Source organism: Ranitomeya imitator, chromosome 4 (genome assembly GCF_032444005.1).
Source record: "Ranitomeya imitator isolate aRanImi1 chromosome 4, aRanImi1.pri, whole genome shotgun sequence".
Taxonomy (NCBI): Eukaryota; Metazoa; Chordata; class Amphibia; order Anura; family Dendrobatidae; genus Ranitomeya; species Ranitomeya imitator.
Window position 1 is genome coordinate 520,238,041 of NC_091285.1, and position 10,464 is coordinate 520,248,504.

The window sequence follows — 10,464 nt, forward strand, 5'->3', positions numbered from 1 at the left end:
AAAATGATTTTTTAGTCCCCAGTTTTGTATTTTCACAAGGGTAACAGGATAAATTGGACCCCAAAAGTTGTTGTCCAATTTGTCCAGTGTACGCTGATACCCCATATGTGGGGGGGCAGCACTGTTTGGGCGCATGGCAGAGCTCGGAAGGGAAGGAGCGCCATTTGGAATACAGACTTAGATGGATTGGTCTGCAGGCGTCACGTTGCATTTGCAGAGCCCCTGATGTACCCAAACAGTAGAAACCCCCCACAAGTGACCCCATATTGGAAACTAGACCCCCCAAGGAACTTATCTAGATGTGTTGTGAGAACTTTGAACCCCCAAGTGTTTCACTACAGTTTATAACGCAGAGCCGTGAAAATAAGAATTCTTTTTTTTTCACAAAAATGATATTTTAGCCCCCAGTTATGTATTTTCACAAGGGTAACAGGATAAATTGGACCCCAAAAGTTGTTGTCCAATTTGTCCTGAGTACGCTGATACCCCATATGTGGGGGGAAGCACTGTTTGGGTGCATGGCAGAGCTCGGAAGGGGAGGAGCGCCATTTGGAATACAGACTTAGATGGATTGGTCTGCAGGCGTCACGTTGCATTTGCAGAGCCCCTAATGTACCCAAACAGTACAAACCCCCACAAGTGACCCCATATTGGAAACTAGACCTCCCAAGGAACCTATCTAGATGTGTTGTGAGAACTTTGAACCCCCAAGTGTTTCACTACAGTTTACAACGCAGAGCCGCGAAAATAAAAAAATTTTTATTTTTCCCACAAAAATGATTTTTAGCCCCCCACATTTTTATTTTCCAAAGGATAACAAGAGAACTTGGACCCCAAAAGTTGTTGTCCAATTTGTCCTGAGTACGCTGATACCCCATATGTTTTGGTAAACCCCTGTTTGGGCGCACCGGAGAGCTGGGAAGGGAAGAAGCACTGTTTTACTTTTTCAATGCAGAATTGGCTGGAATTGAGATCGGACGCCATGTCGCGTTTGGAGAGCCCCTGATGTGCCTGAACAGTGGAAACTCCCCAATTCTACCTGAAACCCTAACCCTAGCACAACCCTAACCCTAATCCCAACGGTAACCCTAACCACACCCCTAACCCTGACACACCCCTAATTCTAATCCCAACCCTAACCCCAACCGTAAATATAATCCAAACCCTAACCCTAGCTTTAGCCCCAACCCTAACCCTAACTTTAGCCCCAACCCTAACCCTAACTTTAGCCCCAACCCTAACCCTAACTTTAGCTCCAACGCTAACCCCAACCCTAACCCTAGCCCCAACCCTAACCCTAGCCCTAACCCTAGCCCTAGCCCTAACCCTAGCCCCAACCCTAACCCCAACCCTAGCCCCAACCCCAACCCTAGCCCCAACCCTAGCCCCAACCCTAGCCCTAACCCTAGCCCTAACCCTAGCCCTAACCCTAGCCCTAACCCTAGCCCCAACCCTAACCCTAACCCTAGCCCTAACCCTAGCCCCAACCCTAACCCTAACCCTAACCCTAGCCCTAACCCTAACCCTAGCCCTGATGGGAAAATGGAAATAAATACATTTTTTTAATTTTATTATTTTTCCCTAACTAAGGGGGTGATGAAGGGGGGTTTGATTTACTTTTATAGCATTTTTATATCGGATTTTTATGATTGGCAGCCGTCACACACTAAAATACGCTTTTTTTTATAGCAAAACAGTTTTTGCGTCTCCACATTTTGACACCTATAATTTTTCCATATTTTGGTCCACAGAGTCATTTGAGGTCTTGTTTTTTGCGGGACGAGTTGACGTTTTTATTGGTAACATTTTTGGACACGTGACAGTTTTTGATCACTTTTTATTCCGATTTTTGTGAGGCAGAATGACCAAAAACCAGCTATTCATGAAATTCTTTTGGGGGAGGCGTTTATACCATTCCGCGTTTGGTAAAGTGGATGAAGCAGTTTTATTCGTCGGGTCAGTACGATTACAGCGATACCTCATTTATATCATTTTTTTATGTTTTGGCGCTTTTATACGATAAAAGCTATTTTATAGAAAAAATAATTATTTTGGCATCGCTTTATTCTCAGGACTATAACTTTTTTACTTTTTTGCTTATTATGCTTTGTGGTGGCTCGTTTTTTCCGGGACAAGATGACATTTTCAGCGGTATCATGGTTATTTATATCCGTCTTTTTGATCGCGTGTTATTCCACTTTTTATTCGGCGGTATGATAATAAAGCGTTGTTTTTTGGCTCGTTTTTTTTTTTTTCTTATGGTGTTCACTGAAGGGGTTAACTAGTGGGACAGTTTTATAGGTCGGGTCGTTACGGACAAGGCGATACTAAATATGTGTACATTTATTGCTTTTTTTTTTTTTTTAGATAAATAAATGTATTTTTGGGAATAATATTTTTTTATTATTTATTTATTTAGTAATTTTTTTTTTTTTTGTTACACATGTGGAAATTTTTTTTTTAACTTTTTTACTTTGTCCCAGGGGGGACATCACAGATCACCGATCTTACAGTTTGCAAAGCACTCTGTAAGATCGGCGATCTCACTGACATCGCTGCAGCGTTACCAAGTGCCTGCAGGCGACCCGGAAGTGCTACCTGCAGGACCCGGATGCAGCCCCGCGGCCATTTTGGATTCGGGGCCTGCAGGGAGTAGACGTTCGGTACAAGGTGAGCACATCACCTTGTACCAATCGTCTCAGGGAAGCACGCAGGGAGCCCCCTCCCTGCGCGATGCTTCCCTGTACCGCCGGCACATCGCGATCATGTTTGATCACAGTGTGCCGGGGGTTAATGTGCCGGGAGCGGTCCGTGACCGCTCCTGGCACATAGTGCCAGATGTCAGCTGCGATAGTCAGCTGACACCCGGCCGCGATCGGCCACGCTCCCCCCGTGAGCACGGCCGATCGCATATGACGTACTATCCCATCACTGGGAATTAAGTCCCAGGTCACCTCGACGGGATAGTACGTCATATGGGATTAAGGGGTTAAAGGGAATCTCTCAGGTAAGATAAACCCTCTTAAGCTATTTATATGGGCTTGTAGGTCATAAAAGGAATTTAAAGATACCTTGATAGCTGCTATCTGCTTTCTTGTTCCAGAAAAGGCCACGCTTTTCTTACACAGTATGTAAGTGTAAGCTGTTAAGAAATATAGGTGGGACATAGAGTTCCATGAGAGTCTGTCCCCAGAACAATGTCAGACATCCGCTTCCAGTAGGCGTAAACTCCCAAAAATGATGCACGCAGAGGGGGGCACATTTGCTCTGCCGGCACCATTATACTCTATAGCCCCGTTCACGCTTACGTCCGAATCTACTTTTGCTGGGGGGTTCGGACGGAAGCTCCGATGGGGCCACCGAACAAGAGCAGGAAAGTGCCCTAAAGAGACAAAGTTCAGTTTTTCAGTTCTGTGTTAGTTACTTGTCTGACCCTGGTAATGCCCCCAGTGATTTACAATATGCTCTAGTGGCAGATACTTGAGCAGATCAGTGTCTGCCACATAGTCCTAAATAGCTGAAAAAAAACGTGGATTTGTAGCAGATGTCAAGATATTATTTTATTCAGCTTTCTATAACTCACATGTCCATATAGGCAGCCTAGGAGGGGCAGTCCTACTGACAGATTCTCTTTACGTGATGAAAAAAATTCTGAAATTTGTAAAAAAAAAAAAGATAGAGTTCAAGTATCACCATTTTCTGTGACAGGTTCTTTGAGTGTCAATCTAATGGTTTTATTGACACTATTTTGGAGTAGATAAGACTCTTCAATTGCTTCTTATTGCAACTTTTTGCTGCATTATGATGACCAAACAAACTCAATTCTGGCATTTTGATTTTTTTCTTAGCAGCAGGGCCGTATATGCCACTAGGCACGTGACCTTAATGAGCGGAACCATGAGACCGCTCACACAGAAAGAAGCTGCAGCACCAGGAATCGGGAAATAGATGCAGGGAGTCCGTTCAGCGAGCTGTGAGGAGGGTGAGTATGACGGCCCTGGGGAGGATGAAGGAGGACAGGGGAGGATAAAGGAGACGTAAGACAGGGAAGAAGAGTGATGTGTGGTTCAGGAGCCGATACAAAGAGCCGGCTCCCTGCTGTGAATGAAAGGAGATGGCTCTGCATTGTGAGCCGAGTTTTTTTTTTCTTTGCTGGGGCTTTGAGCTTATCAGGTTCAGGTTACTGAAGTCTGACTGTGACTCATGTGGCAGGAGCAGTCAGGAGAGAGTTAGAGGTGGACTGTTAAGGCCCCGTCACACTGGACGATATCGCTAGCGATCCGTGACGTTGCAGCGTCCTGGCTAGCGATATGGTCCAGTGTGACACGCAGCAGCGATCAGGCCCGTGCTGTGATATCGCTGGTCGGGGCAGAAAGGACAGGACTTTATTTCGTCGCTGGCTCTCCCGCTGACATCGCTGAGTCGGCATGTGTGACGCCGATTCAGCGATGTCTTCGCTGGTAACCAGGGTAAACATCGGGTTACTAAGCGCAGGGCCGCGCTTAGTAACCCGATGTTTACCCTGGTTACCATCGTTAAAGTAAAAATAACAACCACTACATACTTACCTACCGCTGTCTGTCCCCGGCGCTCTGCTTCTCTGCTCTGGCTGTGAGCGCCAGGCAGCCGGAAAGCAGAGCAGTAACATCACCGCTCTGCTTTCCGGCCGCTGTGCTTACACAGGGCAGAGAAGCAGAGCGCCGGGGACAGACAGCGGTAGGTAAGTATGTAGTGGTTGTTTTTTTTACTTTAACGATGGTAACCAGGGTAAACATTGGGTTACTAAGCACGGCCCTGTGCTTAGTAACCCGATGTTTACCCTGGTTACTGGCATCGTTGGTCGCTGGAGAGCGGTCTGTGTGACAGCTTTCCAGCGACCAAACAGCGACGCTGCAGCGATCCGGATCGTTGTCGGTATCACTGCAGCGTCGCTAAGTGTGACGGTACCTTTAGTAAATGCATGTAAGCACTGGAGAAATGGTGCAAACAAGCATAGGACAGGGTGGATGGGAAAAGAAAAAAAAGGGCTTCCTCTTGTTAACCCTTAAAGGGAACCTGTCACCCCCCCTGGCGTTTGTAACTAAAAGAGCCACCTTGTGCAGCATGAATGCTGCATTCTGTCAAGGTGGCACTTTTATTTGGAGTCCCTTTCAACGCTGCAATATTTGTTTTTTTAATTTGCCCACCATACCTGTAGTCTGTCGGAGGGGACATGTCTTCCCCCCCCTCCCCCGGACACAAATGCCTCCCAGTCATCACTCGGCCGCTCCACGTGCCGCCTCCTGTGCCTTCATTAATGTCCCCGGTGCCTGCGCTGTAAGTTCCTTTTTCAGGCATGCGCAGTTTGCGCTGCCCTTCGACTCACGTTACATGATGGGAACTTACAGCGCAGGTGCCGGGGGCATTAATGAAAGCACAGGAGGCAGCGCACGGAGGAGCCGAGTGATGGCTGGGAGGCATTTGTGTCCGGAAAAGACGTGCCCCCTGGATAGACTACAGGTATGGCAGGCAAATTAAAAAAACGAATATTGCAGCGTTGGAAGGAACCCCAAATAAAAGAGCCACCTTGACAGAATGCAGCATTAGTGCTGCACAAGGAGGCTATTTTAGTTAAGAACGCCAGGGGGGTATCAGGTTCCCTTTAAGTGCCCCCAGACTGCAAGTATTAGGCTATTTGCACACATTCGGAATTGCCACGGAAATTTCCGCGGCAATTCTGTAACTCCCTGCTGCGGGTAAAACGCGGAATTCACATGCGTTTTCACGCTAAAGACATGCGTTTTGCAAGCATAATTAGCTTGCAGAAAGCTAGCATTTTCCAAGCGATCTGTAGTATCGCTTGGAAAACTGATTGACAGGTTGGTCACACAGTCAAGTGTGACCAACTTTTACTATTAAGGCTGCCTATGCAGCATCAATAGTAAAAAGATAGAATGTTAAAAATAATAAAAAAAATAAAAAATCCTTGCGATGCTCCCAGCGATTCATCGCGACAATGACCCCAGATGACGTAGCATCACGCAAGACCGATATGTCATCATAGGTCATTGTGCAAGGCATTACTGGAAATGGGAGCTGCCGGGAGCATCGTTAAGGCCTTGGCTGGATCCGGGGGGCGCCAAAAGGAGAGTATTATAGCTATTTTTTATTCCCAGTGACTGAAGGATAGTCTCCTCTCCTCCACATCCGGGTACCATCCTCACAGGATCTGCTTAATTTGCGCCTGATGGGCATAGCCACATTGGGAAAGTAAGCGTATCAATGCATTTCTATGTGTGCGGAATCACCGCAATTCCGCACAAAGAATGAGCATGCTGCGTATTTTTCTGTGATGCGATTCCGCCATCGAAAAATACGCAGCATTAGCACAGCATTGCAGAATCCCATTGAATTCAATGGGTTGTGTTGTGTATGTGCTTTAGCAGAGTACAGTGTGTACAGTTTGTGTAGTCTGTGTGTGTGTAAAGTGTATGTGTACAGTGTGTGTGTGTGTGTGTGTGTGTGTGTGTGTGTGTGTGTATATATATATATATATATATATATATATATATATATATAGATATATAGCTTTGGGGGGCCCAGACACATTTTTTGTGCAGGGAGCCCAAGCTGTCAGTGTCTGCCCCTGCCCAGGGATCAAGTGTACTCGCATCTTACAGAAGTGAGTACAATTGAGGCTCTGACTGCCGGGTCAGAGCGACGTGAGCAGCGTGATCACATGATCTGATCACTGATTTCGCTCTCTCGCGCTGCAGAGGCGAACACTGGTGGTAAGTGGAGCAGAAGACACTGAAGGATAAGTGCACGGGGGGACAATTTGAGTGGGTATGAGGGGATTTATTGTGTGTGGGGAGATTTGTAGTGGGGATGGGGGGATTTAATGTGTGGGGGAGGTGTGAGGACACAAAATGAAGAGCAAAGGGGGAGATGGGGAAACAGTACAGGGGAATGGGGGGCATATATGAGGAAACAGTACAGGGGAATGGGGGGCATATATGAGGAAACAGTACAGGGGAATGGGGGGCATATATGAGGAAACAGTATGGGGGAATGGGGGGCATATATGAGGAAACAGTATGGGGGAATAGGGGGCATAGTGTTTACAGATCGAGTTAATTAGTTTTAGATTTTAATAGATCAGACTTTTACGAATGCAGTCATGGCACATAGGTTTATTTTTTTGTCTTTGTTATGAATGCTGTAATAGGAGGGTGATTTGAATTTTTTTTATACATTTTTAAAAGGTTTTTTTTATTAGTCACAGGTAGTGTTGAGCGACCTTTACTTTTATAGGATCGGGTCGGGTTTCACGAAACCCGACTTTTTCAAAAGTCGGGTCGAGTGAAATCGGCCGATCCTATAAAAAAGTCGGGGTCGGGGTCGGCCGAAACCTGAAACCCAATGCAGTGCATTGGGTTTCCATGGTTCCCAGGGTCTGAAGGAGCAGAAACTCTCCTTCAGGCCCTGCGATCCATATTTTAGTGTAAAATAAAGAATTAAAATAAAAAATATCGCAATACTTACCCTCTTAGTTAGGGAAAAATAATAAAATAAAAAAAATGTATTTATTTCCATTTTCCCATTAGGGTTAGGGCTAGGGTTAGGATTAGGGCTAGGGTTAGGGCTAGGGTTAGTGGTAGGGTTAGGGCTAGGGTTCGGGTTGGGGCTAGGGTTAGGGCTAGGACTAGGGTTGGGGCTAGGGTTAGGGTTAGGGTTGGGGCTAGGGTTAGGGTTGGGGCTAGGGTTAGGGTTTCAATTAGAATTGGGAGTTTCCACTGTTTAGGCACACCAAGGGCTCTCCAAATGCGACATGGCGTCCGATGTCAATTCCAGCCAATTCTGCATTGAAAAAGTAAAACAGTGCTCCTTCCCTTCCGAGCTCTCTCGTGCGCCCAAACAGGGGTTTACCCCAACATATGGGGTATCAGCGTACTCAGGATAAATTGGACAACAACTTTTATGGTCCAATTTCTCCTGTTATCTTTGGAAAAATAAAAATTTGGGGGGCTAAAAAACCATTTTGTGGGAAAAAAAATATTTTTTATTTTCACGGCTCTGCGTTATAAACTGTAGTGAAACACTTGGCAGTTCAAAGTTCTCAACACATCTGGATAAGTTCCTTGGGGGGTCTAGTTTACAATATGGGGTCAGTTGTGGGAGGTTTCTAGTGTTTAGGTACATTAGGGGCTCTGCAAACGCAATGTGACGCCTGCAGACCATTCCATCTAAGTCTGCATTCCAAATGGCGCTCCTTCCCTTCTGAGCTCTGCCATGCACTTAAACAGTGGTTCCCCCCCACATATGGGGTATCAGCATACTCAGGACAAAATGGACAACAACAATTGGGGTCCAATTTCTCCTGTTTCTCTTGGGAAACTACAAAACTGGGTTCTAAAAATAATTTTTGTGGAAAAAAATGATTTTTTATTTTCACGGCTCTGCGTTATAAACTTTAGTGAAACACTTGGGGATTCAAAGTTCTCAAAAGACATCTAGATAAGTTCCTTGGGGGGTCTAGTTTTCAATATGGGGTTACTTGTGGGGGTTTCTACTGTTTAGGTACATTAGGGGCTCTGCAAACGCAATGTGACGCCTGCAGACCATTCCATATTAGTCTGCATTCCAAATGGCGCTCATTCCCTTCTGAGCTCTGCCACACATCCAAACGGTCATACCCCCCACATATGGGGTATCAGCGTACTCACGAAAAATTGGACAACAACTTTTGGGGTCCAATTTCCCCTGTTACCCTTGGGAAAATACAAAGCTGGGGGCTAAAAAATTATTTTTGTGGGATAAAAAATAAATTTTATTTTCACGGCTCTGCGTTATAAACTGTAGTGAAACACTTTGTGGTGCAAAGCTCTCATAACACATCTAGATAAGTTTCTTAGGGGGTCTCCTTTCCCAAATGGTGTCACTTGTGGGGGGTTTCAATGTTTAGGCAGATCAGTGGCTCTCCAAACGCAACTTGGCATCCCATCTCAATTCCAGTCAATTTTGCATTGAAAAGTCAAACGGCGCTCCTTCCCTTCTGAACTCTGCCATGCGCCCAAACAGTGGTTTACCCCCACATTTGGGGTATCAGTATACTCAGGACAAATTGCACAACAACTTTTTAGTTCCAATTTCTTCTCTTACACTTGGGAAAATAAAAAATTGGGGACAAAAAGATCATTTTTGTGAAAAAATATGATTTTTTATTTTTACGGCTCTGCATTATAAACTTCTGTGAAGCACTTGGTGGGTCAAAGTGCTCATCACACATCTAGATAAGTTCCTTAGGGGGTCTACTTGCCAAAACGGTGTCACTTGTGGGGGGTTTCAATGTTTAGGCACATCAGTGGCTCTCCAACGCAACATGGCGTCCCATCTCAATTCCTGTCAAGTTTGCAGTGAAAAGTCAAATGGCGCTCCTTCCCTTCCGAGCTCTGCCATGCGCCCAAACAGTGCTTTACCCCCACATATGGGGTATTGGCGTACTCAGAACAAATTGTACAACAACTTTTGTTGTCCATTTTCTCCTGTTACCCTTGGTAAAATAAATCAAATTGGAGCTGAATTAAATTTTGTGTGAAAAAAAAGTAAAATGTTCATTATTATTTAAACATTCCAAAAATTCCTGTGAAACACCTGAAGGGTTAATAACCTTCTTGAATATGGTTTTGAGCACCTTCAGGGGAGCAGTTTTTAGAGTGGTGTCACACTTGGTTATTTTCTATCATATAGACCCCTCAAAATGACTTCAAATGAGATGTGGTCCCTAAATAAAAATGGTGTTGTGAAAATGAGTAATTGCCTATCAACTTTTAACCTTTATAACTCCCTAACAAAAAATAAATTTGGATTCCAAAATTGTGCTGATGTAAAGTAGACATGTGGGAAATGTTACTTATTATAGTAACAGAACCAGGCAACATCATATAAACATGAGAGGAGAAAAAGGCGCTAAATAGCGCCAAAAGACCCCTCACCAAACACCAGAACCAACTCCATGAAGCTTATGAGAAAAGGAGTACAAAAAGGAGCGTATAGGTAATCCAAAGAATAACAATACTTTATTAAATTACAGATATTAATTTACAAGTGTAAATAGTACCATATAAAAAGATCAAACATGATAATGTGCAAGGATGATAAAAACCATACATGAGTGGATGTCCCCCCGGTGCGCACTGACTATGGGGCCAATACACCAGCTAGATGATAGAGGCATGCTGCTATAAATATAAGATATAAATCAGTAGATCAACAAAGCCCAGTGGCATTAGAATAATTGACTTGTGCTTAGCAGCGCTTACCAGTATAAAGTCCCAGGGCCAGGCGCACCGGTTGCGATCCACGAACGCGACCCCCGACGCGCGTTTCGCCCACAAGTCACGTAGCTTTGTCAAGGGGAGATAGCGTTATCCGGGTATAGCGTCATTAAATAGGGCCGGCCTGTCGTCACATAGGGCGTCACCT